General features: G+C 40.0%; 1 pseudogene; it reads right to left on the bottom strand.

The window, feature by feature from the left end:
* LOC102275580 (SREBP regulating gene protein pseudogene) overlaps positions 1 to 20,155 on the bottom strand; it is a 70,076-nt pseudogene extending 49,921 nt beyond the window's left edge.
* Between the last annotated feature and the right edge of the window lie 1,769 nt (positions 20,156 to 21,924).

Below are 21,924 nucleotides of genomic sequence, written 5' to 3'. Positions count from 1 at the left end.
CCTGCCGGCTCCTCTGTCCTTGGGATTATCCCAGCAAGCATATTGGAATGGGTTGCCATATCCTTCTCCAGGGGATCTTCTCTACCCAGGAATGTCATATTGCTCTGTAAAGTCAACTGAGGAAGGAAGTGAAGTGCCCTGTTGACTTTGGTCTTTCTTTAAGATATTCTACCCAGTGTCTGATTCTAGAAAACAAGATGATTGTTCCTATCCATCTGCCCCTTGATCCACTGGAGTTACTGGTTAAGATCATTATTCACTGTGAAGCAGAACCACTATTTCTAGGCGGCTGATACTCAAGCCTGGTGGTTTCCCAGGGGGCACAGTGGTAAAGAGCCTGGGGCTAATACAAGAGACACAAGAGACACAGGTGTGATCCCTAGGTCAGGAACATCCCTGGAAAAGGAAATGGCAACCCACTCCAGTATTCTTGCCAGGAAATTCCATGGACAGAGGAAACCGGCAGGCTACAGTCCATGGGGTCACAGAGAGTTGGACACAACTGAGCACGCAGCACACACAGTTGGGAAGCAGTTGGGAAAACAAGCTGAAGAATAGGTGAGCAGCTTGTTTTGGTTTTATGTGTAATCATTAGACTCTATGATACTAATTTAATTTTTTTGCATCTGACTTATACTCAGAAATCTCTAATAATATTATTTTTTAATATATTGCTATATCTTATAGTTTACAATAAAAAAAGTTCTTTTACCCCAAAGTAAAAGCTTTTACAATGAGGGGAGGAAAAAAACTCTCAAGTAAAGTAAGCTTATAGAATCTACAGAGAAATCAGTATAATCTCTAGTTTAAAAAAAAAGGGAAGTTTTGCAGAATTTTGTATTGAAGAAATGGCAAAAATTAAGTTATATTTTTTCTCTTCTTTTGAATTAATTTTATTTTATTGAAGGATAATTGCTTTACAGAATTTTGTTGTTTTCTGTCAAACATCAACATGAATCAGCCATTGGTATACATCATTGGTATACATATATCCCCTCCCTCTTGAAACTCCTTCCCATCTCCCTCCCCCTCTCACCCCTCTAGGTTGATATAGAGCCCCTGTTTGAGTTTCCTGAGCCATACAGCAAATTTCCATTGGCTGTCTATTTTACACATGGTACTGTAAGTTTCCAGGTTACTCTTTCCATACATCTCAACCTCTCCTCCCCTCTCCCCATGTCCATAAGTCTATTCTCTATGTCTGTTTCTATACTGTTGCCCTGTAAATAAATTCTTCAGTACCATTTTTCTAGATTCCGTATTTTAAGCAATCACTCTGGCTGCCTTATTGAGAATAGATTCTAAGGGGGCCATAGTAAAATCAAGAAGACATAGTAAAAAGGTTTTTGCAGTGATCCAGGCAGGAGATGATAGTAGTTCTCACCTTGGAGAACAATTTCTGGATTCAGCAAATTCTGGATATATCGTGGTGTAAAATTCAATGGAAATTTCCTGACATATTGAATGTAGTTACCCTACACTCAAATACAACTCCACAGTATTTACCTGAACTAGAAGGATGTAATGCTAATAAATGAAATTACTGAAATGAAATGAGAGAGGTTTCTGGTGAAGTAGGTTGGGAGAGTAAAAAGAATACCATTTGGTTTTGGAAATCATGAGTTCGAGAACATTATTGGGCATTCAAGTAGATATATTAAATAGGCAGTATGATACATCCACTGGATCATGGAAAAAGCAAGAGAGTTCCAGAAAAATATCTATTTCTGCTTTATTGACTATGCCAAAGCCCTTGACTGTGTGGATCACAATAAACTGTGGAAAATTCTGAAAGAGATGGGAATACCAGACCACCTGATCTGCCTCTTGAGAAATTTGTATGCAGGTCAGGAAGCAACAGGTAGAACTGGACATGGAACAACAGACTGGTTCCAAATAGGAAAAGGAGGACGTCAAGGCTGTATATTGTCGCCCTGCTTATTTAACTTATATGCAGAGTACATCATGAAAAACGCTTGACTGTAAGAAACACAAGCTGGAATCAAGATTGCCGAGAGAAATATCAATAACCTCAGATATGCAGATGACACCACCCTTATGGCAGAAAGTGAAGAGGAACTCAAAAGCCTCTTGATGAAAGTGAAAGTGGAGAGTGAAAAAGTTGGCTTAAAGCTCAACATTCAGAAAACGAAGATCATGGCATCCGGTCCCATCGCTTCATGGGAAATAGATGGGGAAACAGTGGAAACAGTGTCAGACTTTATTTTTCTGGGCTCCAAAATCACTGCAGATGGTGACTGCGGCCATGAAATTAAAAGACGCTTTCTCCTTGGAAGGAAAGTTATGACCAACCTAGACAGCATATTCAAAAGCAGAGACATTACTTTGCCAACAAAGGTTCGTCTAGTCAAGACTATGGTTTTTCCTGTGGTCATGTATGGATGTGAGAGTTGGACTGTGAAGCAGGCTGAGAGCTGAAGAATTGATGCTTTTGAACTGTGGTGTTGGAGAAGACTCTTGAGAGTCCCTTGGACTGCAAGGAGATCCAACCAGTCCATTCTAAAGGAGATCAGCCCTGGGATTTCTTTGGAAGGAACGATGCTAAAGCTGAAACTCCAGTACTTTGGCCACCTGATGCAAAGAGTTGACTCATTGGAAAAGACTCTGATGCTGGGAGGGATTGGGGGCAAGAGGAGAAGGGGACGACAGAGGATAAGATGGCTGGATGGCATCACTGACTCAATGGACATGAGTCTGAGTGAACTCCGGAAGTTGGTGATGGACAGGGAGGCCTGGCGTGCTGCGATTCATGGGGTCACAAATAGTTGGACACGACTGAGCGACTGATCTGATCTGATCTGATGATATATAGGAGAGTTCTAGGCAGGTGAGTTAAAATCTTGGAAGCTGTCAGCATAAGATGGTATTTAACACTATGCAAATAATCAACTGGTCTCACAGCTTGACTTTTCCTTCTTTCCAGTCCTAACTTTCTTCCCTTTGTATCACAAGTTGATCCCCTGGCTATTCCTTAATAAAATCCTGCATACCAAAGTCCATCTCTGAGCCCACTTCCCAAAGAACCTAACCTGGGGCATATTTTAAATAACATAATTTAGTATTTTCCCCGATTTAGTTAAAATTTGCCTGAAAATAAAATCCACATACAGCCCAAAATTTTGTCTGATTCTTACCAGAAAAGACTCAAAATTCCATAGTTGTTCATTTTAATGTATTCACTTTCTATTTTATTTCTTTCAGAACTATTTACTGGCTACCTACAATGTGCTGGTTACTATCCTAAGAACTAAAGGCCTAAGGACTACTTATTAGTAACCAACTAAATGAGTTGTATTGCTTCCCTGGTGGCTCAACTTGTAAAGAATCCCCCTGCAATCTGGGAGACCTGGGTTCTATACCTCGGTTGGGAAAATCTCCTGGAGAAGGGAAAAGCTACCCATCTAATATTCTTGCCTGGAGAAATCCATGGACAGAGGAGCCTGGCAGGCTATGGTCCATGGGGTTGCAAAGAGTTGAACATGGCTGAACGACTTTCACTTCATTTTCAGTGGCTATCTATAAACAGAAACTAGAGCATGACTTTATTGGGGCGTCACATTTGAAGTCTAAGAAGGATTCTGTCACCCTGCATCATGTAACAATACAACTCATACTTGGCACCCCAAGTCTCAGGTACTAGGATTTTCCATAATGTCAGAGGATGAGCCTTTTCTTATCAGTAAATTTTCAGTGTTTTCTTCTATTGGTGATTATCAATTGCTACTAAATATTCATAGAATTACTGTTAGATTTCTCTTTTTAATAATTTTTCTTGTTTTATTTTTATTGTCTTAATTCTTTGTTCTTTTCTTCTAGTAAATAAAAATCATGGGGATCTTCCCAACCCAGGGACTGAACCCAGGTCTCCCGCATTGTAGGCAGATGCTTTACCATCTGATCCACCAGGGAAGTCCAGTTTCAAGTAGAATATACCTAATAGGTTCCTTTTTAGGGGGAAAATGAACCTAAAAAGACAAGTGTGTGTGTGGGTGTATGTGTGTGTGTGTGTTAGTCGTTCAGTCATGTTTAACTCTTTACGACCCTATGGACTGTAGCTCACCAGGCTCCTCTGTCCATGGAATTCTCCAGGCAAGAATACTGGAGTGGATTGCCATTCCCTTCTCCAGGGGATCTTCCCAACCTAGGAACTGAATCCAGGTCTCCTGCATTGCAGGCAGATTCTTTACTATCTGGGTCACCAGGGAAGCCCTAAAAAAAAGCAAGTAGTTTATGTGTTATTACTTAGGGCAAAATTGCTTCATCAATTTGCATTCCAAAGTGTCAGCTATTTGTGAGCAAGATGGCAGAAGAAGCAAATTTAGAGAGGTTAGGGAAGAGTTAAATGATGGTTGGTAGTGTTTAATCTAAAGGTATTCTTTTAAACCCTAAGAGCAGTCTTAGGGAACAATGCTCAAAAAAGTTGCTCTGTAGGTCTGTGTGATCAGGAAGTTCCTTAGAGCACTGTCTTCCTACTTCCCACAGCCTGTCTACATGGACTCTGTGCCTTTTAGCAGCATCCTGTCTTTATCTACTGACTCTGGCTGCATGACCACCTCAGAAATCCAAAAGAAGTTATTAGGAGTTCCCGGTTCACACTCCCAAACCAAGACTGGCACTCTAGTTTCCCACTTGGTTTAGAGAAAGAAATCAGAGAGTCAACATAAGTTAAGAGCAGGGAGAGCTGAGTGAAGTGTCAAACAGGTAAATCACACAAGAAAAAGGGAAGAATGAAGTGTTGGTGCAACAAAGAGAAAAAGACCAAGATAAGGGTACAGTAGAAAGATAAAATGGAGAAGGCAATGGCACCCCACTCCAGTACTTTTGCCTGGAAAATCGAATGGATGGAGGAGCCTGATAGGCTGCAGTCCATGGGGTCACTAAGAGTTGGACACAACTGAGCGACTTCATTTTCACTTTCATGCACTGGAGAAGGAAATGGCAACCCACTCCAGTGTTCTTGCCTGGAGAATCCCAGGGACGAGGGAGCCTGGTGGGCTGCCATCTATGGGGTCGTACAGAGTTGGACACGACTGAAGCGACTTAGCAGCAGAAAGATAAACATAACAAGAGAAGGTAGGCAGACACAGAAGTCTCTGAGAGAGTGATGTCAGTAGCATGGCAAAGTGAGGTACTTTCTTTCTCTCTCCCCTTTAAACTACAACCAGCAAAACATCAACGGTGCTTCTGCCCAACATACCAGGATGTCAGAGAATTCCATAAATCTGTATAGGTAGAGGTGGGTGGACATTAAAGAAGGTAGAACCAGGTGAATAGTAGAGGAAGTTCTTTTGATTCTGGCCTCCAGATATGGTAGCTGAGCCCACAGCCCCAGAGAACCTGACAATTGCAGAGAGTCAGCACATACGACTCCAGCCTCCTAGCCACAGCACCACCCGTGGTAACTGAACAGCAGCAGCAGTGGGGGCTGAGACCACATCTTTTCAGCCACTGAGATGCCCATGACTTTGGGATCCCTGCCCCTACCCCACTCTCAGTGGTGGAATTTGAAAACCTTGTAACATAGGGCACTGTAGAGGAGCTGGGGCAACTCCAGCTTCCCTGTCACCCACTTCTTCCCTCCAGGGGTGGAGCTTGAGATTCAGGGGATTCTGTGTGCAGAGGGAAAACTCACCATTCCAGAGCCCCAGGTAGTGATCAAGCAACACTGGCAGTAGTAAGGCACTGGTGACCCCTGAGGCACAAGAAACCACAGGGCAAGAGCTTTGACAAGGCAATGGACAATGGGAAGTGCAGACTCTCAAATAAAAACAGAAACAGCTTAGGTAAGGGGTCAGGAAGATCTCCTGGAGAAGGAAATGGGAACCCACTCCAGTATTCTGACCTGAAGAATCCCCATGGACAGACCAGCCTGGCAGGCTACAGTCCACGGGGTCTCAGAGTCGGCCACGACTGAGCGACTAAGCAGCAAAGAGCGGCTTAGGTAAGAGAAATCAAAAACTTGTGATATATCGCCACCTAGGGGAAGATGACGGAGAAGGCGATAGCACCCCACTCAGGTACTCTTGCCTGGAGAATCGCATGGATGGAGGAGCCTGGTAGGCTGCAGTCCATGGGATCGCGAAGAGTCAGACACAACCGAGCGACTTCACTTTCACTTTTCACTTTCATGCATTGGAGAAGGAAATGGCAACCCACCCCAGTGTTCTTGCCTGGGGAATCCCAGGGACGGGGGAGCCCGGTGGGCTGCCATCTATGGGGTCTCACAGAGTCAGACACGACTGAAGTGACTTAGCAGCAGCAGCAGGGGAAAATGACAGAATGTGGTCCACTGGAGAAGGGAATGGCAAACCACTTCAGTATTCTTGCCTTGAGAACCCCATGAACAGTATGAAAAGGCAAAATGATAGGTTACTGAAAGAGGAATTCCCGAAGTCGGTAGGTACCCAACATGCTACTGGAGATCAGTGGAGAAATAACTCCAGAAAGAATGAAGGGATGGAGCCAAAGCAAAAACAATACCCAGTTGTGGATGTGACTGGTGATAGAAGCAAGGTCCGATGCTATAAAGAGCAATATTGCATAAGAATCTGGAATGTCAAGTCCATGAATCAAGGCAAATTGGAAGTGGTCAAACAGGAGATGGCAAGAGTGAACATCGACATTCTAAGAATCAGAGAACTAAAATGGACTGGAATGGGTGAATTTAACTCAGATGACCATTTTATCTACTCCTGTGGGCAGGAATCCCTTAGAAGAAATGGTGTAGCCATCATTGTCAACAAAAGAGTCTGAAATGCAGTACTTGGATGCAATCTCAAAAACGACAGAATGATCTCTGTTTGTTTCCAAGGCAAACCTTTCAGTATAACAGTAAAGCAAGCCTATGCCCCAACAAGTAATGCTGAAAAAGCTGAACGGTTCTATGAACACCTACAAGACATGTTAGAACTAACACCTAAAAAAGATGTCCTTTTCATTATAGGGGACTGGCATGCAAAAGTAGGAAGTCAAGAAACACCTGGAGTAACAGGCAAATTTGGCCTTGGAATATGGAATGAAGCAGGGCAAAGGCTAATAGAGTTTTGCCAAGAGAACACACTGGTCATAGCAAACACCCTCTTCCAACAAAACAAGAGAAGACTCTACACATGGACATCACCAGATGGTCAACATAGAAATAAGATTGATTATATTCTTTGCAGCCAAAGATGGAGAAGCTCTATACAGTCAGCGAAAACAAGACCAGGAGCTGACTGTGGCTCAGATCATAAACTCCTTATTGCCAAATTCAGACTTAAGTTGAAGAATGTAGGGAAAACCACTAGACCATTCAGGTATGACTTAAATCAAGTCTGTTATGATTATACAGTGGAAGTGAGAAATAGATTTAAGGGAATAGATCTTATAGAGTGCCTGATGAACTATGGATAGAGGTTTGTGACATTGTACAGGAGACAGGGATCAAGACCATCCCCGTGGAAAAGAAATGCAAAAAGCAAAATGGCGGTCTGGGGAGGCCTTACAAATAGCTGTGAAAAGAAGAGAAGCAAAAAGCAAAGGAGAAAAGGAAAGATATAAGCATCTGAATGTAGAGTTCCCAAGAATAGCAAGGAGAGATAAGAAAGCCTTCCTCAGCTATCAATGCAAAGAAATGGAGGAAAACAACAGAATGGGAAAGACTAGAGATCTCTTCAAGAAAATTAAAGATGCCAAGAGAACATTTCATGCAAAGATAGGCTCGATAAAGGACAGAAATGGCATGGACCTAACAGAAGTAGAAGATATTAAGAAAAGGTGGCAAGAGTACACAGAAGAACTGTACAAAAAAGAGCTTCATGACTCAGATAATCACAATGGTGTGATCACTCACCTAGAGCCAGACATCCTGGAATGTGAAGTCAAGTGGGCCTTAGAAAGCATCACTACAAACAAAGCTAGTGGAGGTGATGGAATTCCAGTTGAACTATTTCAAATCCTGAAAGATGATGCTGTGAAAGTGCTGCACTCAATATGTCAGCAAATTGGAAAACTCAGCAGTGGCCACAGGACTGGAAAAGGTCAGTTTTCATTCCAATCCCAAAGAAAGGCATTGCCAAAGAATGCTCAAATACCGCATAATTGTACTCGTCTCACACGCTAGTAAAGTAATGCTCAAAATTCTCCAAGCCAGGCTTCAGCCATACATGAACTGTGAACTCCTAGATGTTCAATGCTTGGTTTTAGAAAAGGCAGAGGAACCAGAGATCAAATTTCCAACATCCACTGGATCATCAAAAAAGCAAGAGAGTTCCAGAAAAATATCTATTTCTGCTTTATTGACTATGCCAAAGCCTTTGACTGTGTGGATCACAGTAAACTGTGGAAAATTCAGAAAGAGATGGGAATACCAGACCACCTGACCTGCCTCTTGAGAAATCTGTATGCAGGTCAGGAGCAACAGTTGGAACTGGACATGGAACAACAGACTGGTTCCAAATAGGAAAAGGAGTATGTAAAGGCTGTATATTGTCACCCTGCTTATTTAACTTATATGCAGAGTACATCATGAGAAATGCTGGGCTGGAAGAAGCACAAACTGGAATCAAGATTGCCAGGAGAAATATCAATAACCTGAGATATACAGATGACACCACCCTTATGGCAGAAAGTGAAGAGGAACTAAAAAGCCTCTTGATGAAAGTGAAAGTGGAGAGTGAAAAGCTTAAAGCTCAACATTCAGAAAACAAAGATCATGGCATCTGGTCCCATCACTTCATGGGAAATAGATGGGGAAACAGTGGAAACAGTGTCAGATTTTATTTTGGGGGGCTCCAAAATCACTTCAGATGGTGATTGCAACAATGAAATTAAAAGACGCTTACTCCTTGGAAGGAAAGTTATGACCAACCTAGATAGCATATTGAAAAGAAGAGACATTACTTTGCCAACAAAGGTACGTCTAGTCAAGTCTATGGCTTTTCCAGTGGTCATGTATGGATGTGAGAGTTGGACTGTGAAGAAAGCTGAGCACCGAAGTACTGATGCTTTTGAACTGTGGTGTTGGAGAAGACTCTTGAGAGTCCCTTGGACTGCAAGGAGATCCAACCAGTCCATCTGAAGGGGATCAGCCCTGGGATTTCTTTGGAAGGAATGATGCTAAAGCTGAAACTCCAGTACTTTGGCCACCTCACCAAAGAGTTGACTCATTGGAAAAGACTCTGATGCTGGGAGGGATTGGGGGCAGGAGGAGGAGGGGATGACAGAGGATGAGATGGCTGGATGGCATCACCGACTCGATGGACATGAGTTTGGGTAAACTCCGGGAGTTGGTGATGGTCAGGGAGGCCTGGCATGCTGCGATTCATGGGGTCGCAAAGAGTCAGACACGACTGAGTGAACTGAACTGAGGGGGAAATGAAGGCAAAATCTCTAATTTTTAATCCATTAACTCTTTAGAATCCAGTAGAAAGGTATCTACTACACCAAATGTGCCAGCTGTGAAATAACTTATCAATAACTATAAAGAACCTTATAACATCATATCATGAAAAGAAAATGTCTCTAGAAACCAAATTTAAAGTCACAGAATATTTAAATCTAACTGATAGAGAATTCAAACCATTTGTCATAAAGAAACTCAATGAGCTACAAGAAATGTCAAAAAGGTAGTTCAATAAGTTCATAACTAAAATTAGGACACAGAAGGAATACTTTACCAAAGAGTATGAAACTCTAAAAAACAACTAAACAAGAACTTTGCCATCAAAGAACTCAATAAACTAGATAAATAAAGCATTAGAAAGAGAGTAGAACTCGTAAAAGAGAGAGTTAGCAAGATCAAAGACACAAAAATAGAAACAATACAATAAGAAGAGGAAAGAGAACTAAGACATTAAAAATTGAAGAAATTTTATAAGAGCTATTCAACTCTTTTAGGAAGGGTAACATTTGAGTAATGGGTATCCCAGAGAAAATGAGAAGAAGAGATAAAAGAGTTTATTTAAATTAATAATAGCTGAGAGCTTCCCATACCTTAAGAAGGAACTGGATATACAAGCTCATGAACCAAGGACAGACCTAATTACCTCCATGTCAAAAGGCCTTTTCCGTATAAGACAGATTATATTAAAGTTGCTAAAAGTCAATGACAAGGACTTTCCTGGCAGTCAAGCAGTTAAGACTTTGCCTTAATGCACGGGCTTTGGGTTCAACCCCTGGTTGAGCACTAAGATCTCACATACACCATGGCCAAAAACCCCAAAACATATAAAAGAACTAATATTGTAAAACACTCATTGAAAAAAAGAAAAAAATCTCTTTAAAAAGTCAATGACATTTAATTTAAAAAGTCAATTATCCTTCAAATAAAGAACAAATAAATTAAGAATGAATAAATTTTTTAACAAGTCAATGACAAAGAATTTTAGAGGCAGCCAGAGAGAAAAAGGATGTTAGCCTACAAAAGCACTCCCATTAAGCTGTCAGCAGATTTTTCAGGTGAAATTCTATAGACCAAGAGAGAGTGGGAAGATATTTTCAAAATACTGAGAGAAAAGCTATCACTCAAGAACACTTTATCCAACAAAGTTATAAGGTCATTCAGATATGAAAGAGGCAGAAAGACTTTCCCGTACCATCAAAGCATGAGAGCATTCATTACCACTAGACTTGCTTTACAGAAAATGCTGAAAGGTGCTCTTCTACCAAACACAAAAAGGCAAAAGTACACAAAACTTTATGGTTAATAAATAGATTATGAAAATTGCAACTCCATATTAGAATAGGTTTTAAAACATTCTATTATAAAATAAAGGTTAAAGAAAAAAAAACAGAAAAAGGTAGTTAAATTGGCAATGACCTCAAACATTAAAAAATGAATCATTTGAGACAATAGAAACACAAAAAGGAAAGTGAAAAAGGACAGAATCCATATAGGTCAACAAAGATAAGGTACAATCAGCAGAAAAAGGATGCTTTTATCTATGATACATTTTTTCAAACCTCATAGTAATCACAAAATGTAAATCTAGAGCAAAGACATGAAACAGAAAAAGAGGAAACTGAGAAAAACATCATAGAAACCCTCCAAGAAAAATGGTAGACAGAAACACAGGGAAAAAGAAGCAATGGAGATATAGAGCAACCAGAAAACAAAAGATAAAATAGCGATACTCATCTTCATTTATCAATAATCACCTTAAATTTAAATGAATTTGATTCACTAATCAAAAGACACAAAGTGTCTGGATGGTTTAAAAATCAAGACCTGACTATATGCTGACTACAGGACACTCACCTCAGCTCTAAAGACAAACAGGCTCAAAGTGAAGGGATGGAAGATGATACTCCAAGCAGATGGCAGCTAAAATAAAGTGTGTAGCCAATGCAGAAGATTTGGGTTCAAACCTGGGTTGGGAAGACCCCCTTTAGAAGAAAATGGCGCTCCAGTGTTCTTACCTGGAAAGTGCCATGGACAGAGGAGCCTGGTGGGCTATAGTCCATGGGTCACAGAAGAGTCAGAGAAAACTTAGTGACTAACCAACAACAACAAATGCATGCTTGTGTCAGACAAAATAGATTTCAAGCCAAAAAGGTAATAAGAGACAAAGATAGACAGTATATAATGATAAAGGGGAAATCTCTTCAAAGCAGTTCCTGTTAATATACATCAGAACAAGATCCAGATTCCCCCACAGTCAGTCTCTCCCATCAGGAAGCTTCCACAAGCCTCTTATCCTTACCCATCAGAGGGAAGATAGAATGAAAACTTCAATCACAGAAAACTAACCAAATTGATCACATGGATCATAGCCTTGTCCAACTCAATGCAACCATGAGCCATGCCCTGTAGGGTCACCCAAGACAGGCGGGTCATGGTGGAGAGTTCTGACAAAATGTGGTCCACTGGAGAAGGGAATGGCAAACCACTTTACTATTCTTGCCTTGAGAACCCCAGGAACAATAAGAAAAGGCAAAAAAGATAGGCTCCAGGAGTTGGTGATGGACAGGGAAGCCTGGCATGCTGCCGTCCATGGGGTCACAAAGAGTCGGACACGACTGAATGACTTAACTAAATATTGGAAAACCAAAATATGTAAAAAATTATTGGCAGGCCCAATAGGAGAAATTTGAAACAACATAATAATAGTAGGGGAATTTAATACCTCATTTACAGAGAGATCATTCAGACAGAAAGTCAACAAGGAAACAGTAGCCTTAAATCAAATATTTTAACAGGACAATTTGACAGGTTTGTACAGAATATTCCATTCAAATGGAACAGAATACGAATTCTTCTCAAGTGCACATGGAACTTTCTCAAGGATAGACCATCTTATCTGCTGGGAGGGGAAAAAAAAACAACAAGTCCCAATAAATTTTAGAAGACTGAAATCATATCAAGCATCTTTTCTTGTCACAATGGTATGCAACTAGAAATAAAGCTACTTGAAGAAAGCTGCTAAATCACAAATTCATAGAGACCGAACAATATGCTAATGAACAACTATTAGTAAAGTGAGGAAATCAAAAGAGGAATCAAAACTTACCTGAAGACAAATGAAAATAGGACATACCAAAATCTGTGCGATTCAGCAAAAGGGTTACTAAAAAGGAAGATTATAGCAATATAGCCCCAACTCAAGAAAAAAAAATTTCAAATAAACAATCTAATCTTTCTTCTAACAGAATGAGGAAAAGAACAAATGAAGCCTACAGTTAGTAGAAAGAAGGAAATAACAAAGATCAGAGTAGATATATAGAAAAGATCAATAAAACTAAGAGCTGGTTCTTTGAAAAAACAAACAAAATTGATAAACTTTAAGCTAGATTCACGAAGAAAAAGGAAAGATGTCTGATAAATAAAATCAGAAACAAAGAAAGAGAAATAACAATGGGTAACACAGAAATACAAACGGTTATTAGAGAATATTATGAACAGTTACATGCAAAAATTTTGAATAACCTTGAAGAAACCGACAAATACTTAGAATCACAAAACAGTCCAAGACTGAATCACAAAGAAATAAAAAATATGAATAAGCCAATCACTGGTAGAGGTTGAAATGGTAACCAAAAACCTCCCCCATTGCCAAAATATCCAGGACAAGATGGCTTCACAGGTGAATTCTACCAAACATTCAAATAAAATTTAATACTTATTTTTTCAAACTCTTATAAAATTTGAAAAGAAGGAATGCTTCCTAACTCATTTTACAAGGCCAACATGACCCTGATTCCAAAATCAGACAAGGATAGCACAACAAAAAAGAAAATTACAGGCCAGTATCGCTAATGAACATAGACACATAAATCCTCAACAAAATATTAGCAAACTAGTAAAACAATGCATTAAAAAGATCATCTAAAAATAACCAAATGAGATTTATTCCAGGGAATTAAAGATGGTTCAACATCCACAAATCAATCAATGTGACACATATTAACAAAATAAAGGATTAAAACCATTGACCATCTCAGTAGATGAAGAAAAACCATTTGACAAGATTCAGCACCCAATAACAGTGGGTATAGAAGGAACATACCCCAACCTAATAAAGGCTATATGTGTAGCTGCAAACCCACAGCAAACATCATACTCAGTGGTAAATACCTAAAAGCCATACTTTTAAAATCATAACAAGACAAGGATGCCCACTCTCACCACTTTTATTGAATATAGTTTTGGAAATTCTAGCCACAGTCATCAGATAAGAAACAGAAATGAAAGGCATCTGAATTAGAAGGGAAGTAAAATCATCACCATTTGCACATAACATAGTTTTACATATAGATACATATATGTATAGATTCATACATATAGGTTTTTTATTTCTAAAGCTTCTACCAGTATATATTAGAAATAATAAATGAATCGAGAAGTTGTGGCATGCAAAATCAACATACAAAAATATGAAATACTGAAAACGATATGAAGTTGTTAACAGAAATTGAAGAAGATACAAATAGAAAGATAGTCTATGCTCATGAATTGGGAGAATTAACATTGTTAAAATATCTGTTAACTAAAGCAACCTACATATTCAATGAAATTCCTCTCAAAGCCTAAGGACATTTTTCACAGAATAGAACACAAATTTCTAAAATATATATAAAACCACAAAAGGAAAATCCCCAAATAAAAATAAGACCCCAAGAAAAAAAGGACAGAGCTGGAAGTATAACATTGTTTGATTTCAAACTATATGACAACGTCATAGTAATCAAAATAGCATGGTATTGGCAGAAAAACAGATACATAGATCAATGGAACAGAATAGAGAGCCCCAAAATAACTTGCACATACATGGGTAAATAACTTATGTCAAAGGAGTAAAGAACATACAATGAAGAAAGAATAATCTCTTCAATAAATGATACTGGGAAAACTGCATTGCCACTTGTAAAAGAAAAAAAAAATGAAAGAAATCAGGCCACTATCTCACACCATACACAAAAATCAACTTAAAATGTATTAAAGACTTAGATGTTAGACCTGAAACTATCAAATTCCTAGGAGAAAGCATATGCTCTTTGATATTGATCTTCACAATATCTTTCACGTCTGTCTCTTCAGACAAGGAGAAAAATTTAAAATATAAATAAATAAATAAATGGGGCTACATCAAACTAAAAAGCTTCTGCACAGCAAAAGAAACCATCAACAAAATGAAAAGACAACCTACTGAATGGGAGAAGATATTTGCAAATAATATATCCAATAAGTTTAATATCCCAAGTATATAAGGAACTGATACAACTCAATGATAAAAAACAAATAACCCAATTAAAAAATGGACTGAGAATCTAAACATTTTTCCAAATAAAATATGCAGATAGCCAACAGGCACACTACACGTGCTGAAAATCACTAATTATTCAGTTCAGTTCAGTTGCTCAGTCCTGTCTGACTCTGAGACCCCATGAACTGCAGCACGCCAGGCCTCCCTGTCCATCACCAACACCCAGAGTTCACTCAGACTCACGTCCATCGAGTCAGTGATGCCATCCAGCCATCTCATCCTCTGTCATCCCCTTCTCCTCCTGCCCCCAATTCCTCCCAGCATCAGACTCTTTTCCAATGAGTCAACTCTTCGCATGAGGTGGCCAAAGTACTGGAGTTTCAGCTTTAGCATCATTCCTTCCAAAGAAATCCCAGGGCTGATCTCCTTCAGAATGGACTGGTTGGATCTCCTTGCAGTCCAAGGGACTCTCAAGAGTCTTCTCCAATACCACAGTTCAAAAGCATCAATTCTTCGGCGCTCAGCTTTCTTCACAGTCCAACTCTCACATCCATACATGACCACTGGAAAAACCATAGCCTTGACTAGACAGACCTTTGTTGGCAAAGTAATGTCTCTGCTTTTCAGTATGCTGTCTAGGTTGATCATAGCTTTTCTTCCAAGGAGCAAGTGTCTTTTAATTTCATGGCTGCCATCACCATCTGCAGTGATTTTGGAGCCCCCAAAAATAAAGTCTGACACTGTTTCCACTATTTCCCCATCTATTTCCCATGAAGTGATGGGACCAGATGCCATGATCTTTGTTTTCTGAATGTTGAGCTTTAAGCCAACTCTTTCACTCTCCTCTTTCATTCTCATCAAGAGCTTTTTAGTTCCTCTTCACTTTCTGCTATAAGGGTGGTGTCATCTGTGTATCTGAGGTTATTGATATTTCTCCCGGCAATCTTGACTCCAGCTTGTGCTTCTTCCAGCCCAGCATTTCTCATGATGTACTCTGCATATAAGTTAAATAAGCAGGGTGACAATATACAGCCTTGACGTACTCCTTTTCTGATTTGGAACCAGTCTGTTGTTCCATGTCCAGTTCTACCTGTTGCTTCCTGACCTGCATACAGGTTTCTGAAGAGGCAGGTCAGGTGGTCTGGTATTCCCATCTGTTCCAGAATTTTCCACAGTTTATTGTGATCCACACAGTCAAAGGCTTTGGCATAGTCAATAAAGCAGAAATCGATGTTTTTCTGGAACTCTCTTGCTTTTTCTATGATCCAGCGGATGTTGGCAATTTGGTCTCTGGTTCCTCTGCCTTTTCTAAAACCAGCTTGAACATCAGGAAGTTCACGGTTCACGTATTGCTGAAGCCTGGCTTGGAGAATTTTGAGCATTACTTTACTAGCGTGTGAATTGAGTGCAATTGTGTGGTAGTTTGAGCATTCTCTGGCACTGCCTTTCTTTGGGATTGGGATGAAAACTGAACTTTTCCAGTCCTGTGGCCACTGCTGAGTTTTCCAAATTTGCTGGCATATTGAGTGTAGCACTTTCACAGCATCATCTTTCAGGATTTGAAATAGCTCAACTGGAATTCCATCACCTCCACTTGCTTTTTTGTAGTGATATTTCCCTAGGCCCACTTGACTTCACATTCCAGGATGTCTGGCTCTAGGTGAGTGATCACACCGTCGTGATTATCTTGGTGGGAAGATCTTTTTTGTACAGTTCTTCTGTGTATTCCTGTCACCTCTTCTTAATATCTTCTGCTTCTGTTAGGTCTATACCATTTCTGTCCTTTATTGAGCCCATCTTTGCATGAAATGTTCCCTTGGTATCTCTAATTTTCTTGAAGAGATCTCTAGTCTTTCCCATTCTGTTGTTTTCCTCTATTTCTTTGCATTGATCGCTGAGGAAGGCTTTCTTATCTCTCCTTGCTATTCTTTGGAAGTCTGCATTCAGATGTTTATATCTTTCCTTTTCTCCTTTGCTTTTCACTTCTCTTCTTTTCACGGCTATTTGTAAGGCCTCCTCAGACAGCCGTTTTGCTTTTTTGCATTTCTTTTCCATGGGGATGGTCTTGATCCCTGTCTCCTGTACAATGTCACAAACCTCATTCCATAGTTTATCAGGCACTCTATCAATCAGATCTAGTCCCTTAAATCTACTTCTCGCTTTCACTGTATAATCATAAGGGATTTAATTTAGGTCATACCTGAATGGTCTAGTGGTTTTCCCTACTTTCTTTAATTTAAGTCTGAATTTGGCAATAAGGAGTTCATAATCTGAGCCACAGTCAGCTCCTGGTTGTTTTTGTTGACTGTATTGCAAATCAAATCACAATGATATATTATTGGACACATGTTAGAATGGCTGTTATAAAAAAGTCAAAGAATAATAATCATTAGTGAGGATATGGAGAAAAGGAAACCCCCATTGACTATTGTTGGTCTTGTCAATAGGTGCAATGACAATGAAAATAGAATGGATATTCCTCAAAAAATAAGAACAGATCTACCATAGAAATTACCTATTCCTTTTCTGGGTGTTTTTCCTAAAAATATCAAAACACTAATTCAAAAATATACATGATCTCCTATGTTTATCACAGCATTATTTAGAGTAGCCAAGATATGAAAACCACCTAAGTAACCATTAACATATAAGTGAAGAAAAAAATGTGCTGCACACACACACACATACACACCCACATTGAAATACTAACCAGACATTAAAAAATAAAAAAAGAAAGAAAGAAATCTTGCCCTTTTTGACAGTATGGATGGACCTGGAGGATATTATACTAAATGAGATGATAAGTCAGGAGGAAGAAGACCTTATGATTTAACTCACATGTAGAATAAAACAAACAAACAAAATAAAAGAATAGACAAAAATAAACCCATAGAGAAGAGAGTAGTGATCACCAGAAGAGAAAAGGCAGGAGGAAGGCGAAATGGGTAAAGGGATGAACTCTGTGGTGATGGGTGATGTTGTTGTTCAGTTGCTAAGTCGTGTCCAACTCTGCAAACCCATGAGCTGCAGCACACCTGGCTTCCCTGTCCTTCACTATCCCCCAGAGTATGCTCAAACTCATATCCATTGAGTCAGTGATGCTATCGAACCATCTCATCCTCTGCCACCCCCTTCTTCTCTGGACCTCAATCTTTCCTGGCATAAGTTGGCCAATGTATTGGAGCTTCAGCTTCAGCATCACTCTTTCCAATGAATATTCATGGTTGGTTTCCTTTAACATTGACTGGTTTGATCTCCTTGCTGTCCAAGAGACTCGAAAAGAGTCTTCTCTGGCACTGCAATTCAAAAGAATCAATTCTTTGGTGCACAGTCTTCTTTATGGTCAAGCTCTCAGATCTGTACGTGGTTACTGGAAAAACCATAGCTTTGACTACAGGGACCTTTGTCGGCAAAGTGATGTCTTTGCTTTTTAATATCCTTTCTAGATTTGTCATATCTCTCCTTTCAGTGGGCAAGCATTTTTTAATTTCATGGCTGCAATCGCTGTCCTCAGTGATTTAGAAGACAGAAGGTGGGTGATGAATTCAAGGTGGTGAGCACACTGTCGTGGATACAGAAGCATTAATAGCAATATAATGTTGTGCTCATGAAACTTATACAATGTCATAAACCAACATTACCTCAATAAAATATGAAAAAAGAAATCTCTGAGACTACAGTTAAAATCTACCTGAAGGAACACATCAGGAATTGACCGTTTTCTACCTTTAAAAATGAGGATATCCTTGGGTGGAGCCCTGAACTCACCAAAAGGAAGGGTTGAAGGCATTTTTCTTCTAAAAAACATTTTCAGACAGTGAGTTTAATTTTATAAAGCAAAGTATTGTCTTTTAAATCTTCTATTAAAAACAGAAATCCCAAAGATACCGGGTGATCCTATAAAGACTACTTTTGGGTTGTATTTAAGATCTGTAGGATTTAATTTATGAGTCCAGTGTTTGTCAGCACTGATTGAGACTGACAACCTGCTTGATGGTGTTCTTGACAGTGGCAGCTATGAAGGACTGTGCCAATAACACCTAACCTGCTGCTAGTACAACTTGGCACGTTGCTTACATGTGCCAGTGCTAGGCATCTTTAGAAAGCTATTCAGTATCTTATGTCCTCAGAGATCCAGTTATCAGTCCCAAAGACTTCAGCCAGCAGCCTATTAGGATCTGTGGACTGAGTTAAATATCTGCTACACTATCTCTTGACTTAAATTACAAAAACAAAATCCCTTTACCCTGTGTTTCCCTCAAGTCACCACATTTTATAGAAAAACTTCTCAGGATCTAATTTCTTTTCAATTCTCTCTTGAATCCACTTCAATAAAGCATATTGTCCCTACTATTTCACCAATTAACCTCAAGTTACCAAACTCAGTTTATAATTCTTAGTTCTCATTTTACATGATGTAACAACTTTCAACATGGTTGATCAACTTCCTCCTTCCTGAAAATGTATTTCATTTTCCATCTGGGACAGTATTGTTTCTAGTTTTTCCCACTGGCTACTTTTGCTGATTTCTCTTCATCTTCCTGACTCTTAAACAATAAAGTGTCTCCAGGGCTCAGGCCTTGGAAATTCTTTTGACACTTACACCCAGAGTGATCTCATCCAGTCGTGGCAGTAAATGCTCTCTATATCCTGATGGCTTCCAACTTTATCATTCCTGCCTGAATGTGCCTCTAAATCCAAGCGTTAAATATTCAACCACAATTTTCGCATCTCTACTGGGATTTCTAATAATCATCTGACAATATATCTAGAATATCTTGATTTCCTCCCCAAATCTGCTCCTCCGAAAGTCTCCCCCAGCTTTATTATTGGGCTTTCCTGGTGCTTCAGATGGTAAAGAATGTTCCTGCAATGCACTAAATAATCCTTCTGCAATGAAGGAGACCTGGGTATCATCTCTGGGTTTGGAAGATCCACTGAGAAGGGAATGGCAACCTGTTCCAGTATTCTTGCCTGGAGAAGTCTATGGACAGAGGACCCTGGTGGGCAATAGTCCATGGGGTCACAAAGAGTCAGATATGATATAGCAATTAACACTTTCACTTTAGTATTGGAAATTATGACCAATTCTTCCCCCTGGCCCAGGATCGTACTTGGCTCTTTCCTTCTCTCATACTCTACATCCTATCCAACCTCAAGTCAGCCATATCTTCTAAATGCATTCAGAATTCAACCACTTCTCTCTGCCTTTCTGACTCTCACTTTGGTTTAAATCACCAACATATATTAACTGTATTATTTCAATAGCTGCTCCCCTATATTCTACTCTCATACAAAGATCCCCTAAACACTCAAATCAGATCAGATAGAAACCTGAGACAAAATGGTATAACGATTTTTCCATCACACCCAGAATGGAAACCAAAATTCTTACCTTGACTTATCAGATCTAGTTCTGCATCCTGTCTGACCTCATCTCCTCCCTGCTTCATTCTCTGTTGTTGACACTGTTTCCTTCCTCTTCTTCAAACACAAGAAGAATACTTCTGCCTCAGGGTCTTTGAACCTGAATCTACTTCTACCTGGAGCAGTCTTCCCACATATACCCTCATGGCTCAATCTTATTTTCTCTTGCCTATTCAGTTCTCACCCATCACCTTTTGGGGGGGAGCTTTTCTTTTTTATTTCTGAATGTTGCTCTAAAAGAGCGATTTCCTTTCTTATTTACTTTCTATTTTCCCTGCTCTGCTTGAATTTCCTTCAGGAGTTTTATTACTGCCTGGCATTTTATGTAATTGCTGGTTAACTATCTCACCCTCATTGGAATGGATGCCTCAAGGTAAATATTTCATTTCTACATTTCACTGCTATAGCCGCAGTACTTAAAACAGTACCAGGAGCTAAACAGAAGATACTTAACTGATTAAGAGCTTAATTATTTAAATAATTAAATAAATGTCTTTATAGAGTCTATTTAATGCCAGCTGGAATCACTTTTTCCCTCCCCATTGTTGCCTCCTGAATCCAGCTGCTGATACTGTGGACTATCTCTGAATGCTGGCTCAGGTAACCATCCTAATTCCACATGCCCCAGAAATATTTCTGCATAGCTGATATTGGGGCCTCCTAGGTCGGAGAAGGTGACAGCACCCCACTCCAGTACTCTTGCCTGGAAAATCCCATTGACGGAGCAGCCTGGTAGGCTGCAGTCCATGGGGTCTCGAAGAGTCAGACATGACTGAGCAACTTCACTTTCACTTTTCACTTTCATGCATTGGAGAAGGAAATGGCAACCCTCTCCAGTGTTCTCGTCTGGAGAATCCCAGGGATGGGGGAGCCTGGTGGGCTGCCGTCTATGGGGTCGCACAGAGTCGAACACAACTGAAGTGACTTAGCAGCAGCAGCAGCAGCAGGTGGTGCTGGTGGTCAAGAACTCACCTGCCGATGCAGGAGACATAAGAGATGAAGATGCAATCCCTGAGCCTGCCAACCCACTTCAGTATTTTGCAGTATTCTTGCCTGGAGCATCCCATGACCAGAGGAGCCTGGTGGGCTACAGTCCACAGGGTTGCAGAGTCAGACATGACTGAAGTGACTCAGCACGCACGCAGCATGGTATAGAGGAGAAAGAAATATATTGTAATTTGCCTATTTAATCATCATAGCTCAGTTGGTAAATCATCGGCATGCAATGTAGGAGACTGGGGTTCAATTCCCGGGAAGATCTCCTGGAGAAGGTAATGGCAACCCACTCCAGTATTCTTGCCTGGAGAATTCCATGGATAGAGGAGCCTGGCAGGCTACGGTCCATGGGATCGCAAGAGTTGGACACGACTTAGCAACTAAACCACCACCACCATTTAATCATCAAACTGACCTAATACCTATGCCAGGCACTGGGTATTCAGAGATGACACCATTAGAAAGCATACTATGAACAGTTTAATTGGGTTATTCAAAGTTCTATAATAAAGCATGCAAAGGGTTCTATGGGAATAGAAGAGGGCTCTAATCCTCACTGTGGTGATCAAGGAAGTAGGAAGTAAAGAATCTCAAAGATTTTGAAGATTTCCAGGTTGTTCAGTTCAGTTCAGTCACTCAGTCGTGTCTGACTCTTTGCGAACCCATGAATCCCAGCACGCCAGGCCTCCCTTAGGACACTCTAGATATGAAACAATGCCTGTGGAGAGTCTTAAAGGCATTAAGAAGACTGCAGAGCAAGAAATAAGCTACAAAAATAGACAAGAGTCAGGTCACTAAG

Source organism: Bos mutus, chromosome 9 (assembly GCF_027580195.1).
Source record: "Bos mutus isolate GX-2022 chromosome 9, NWIPB_WYAK_1.1, whole genome shotgun sequence".
In the NCBI taxonomy this organism is placed as follows: domain Eukaryota; kingdom Metazoa; phylum Chordata; class Mammalia; order Artiodactyla; family Bovidae; genus Bos; species Bos mutus.
The sequence above is the reverse complement of the archived record's forward strand: the minus strand, read 5'-3'. Positions and strand labels throughout refer to the sequence as shown.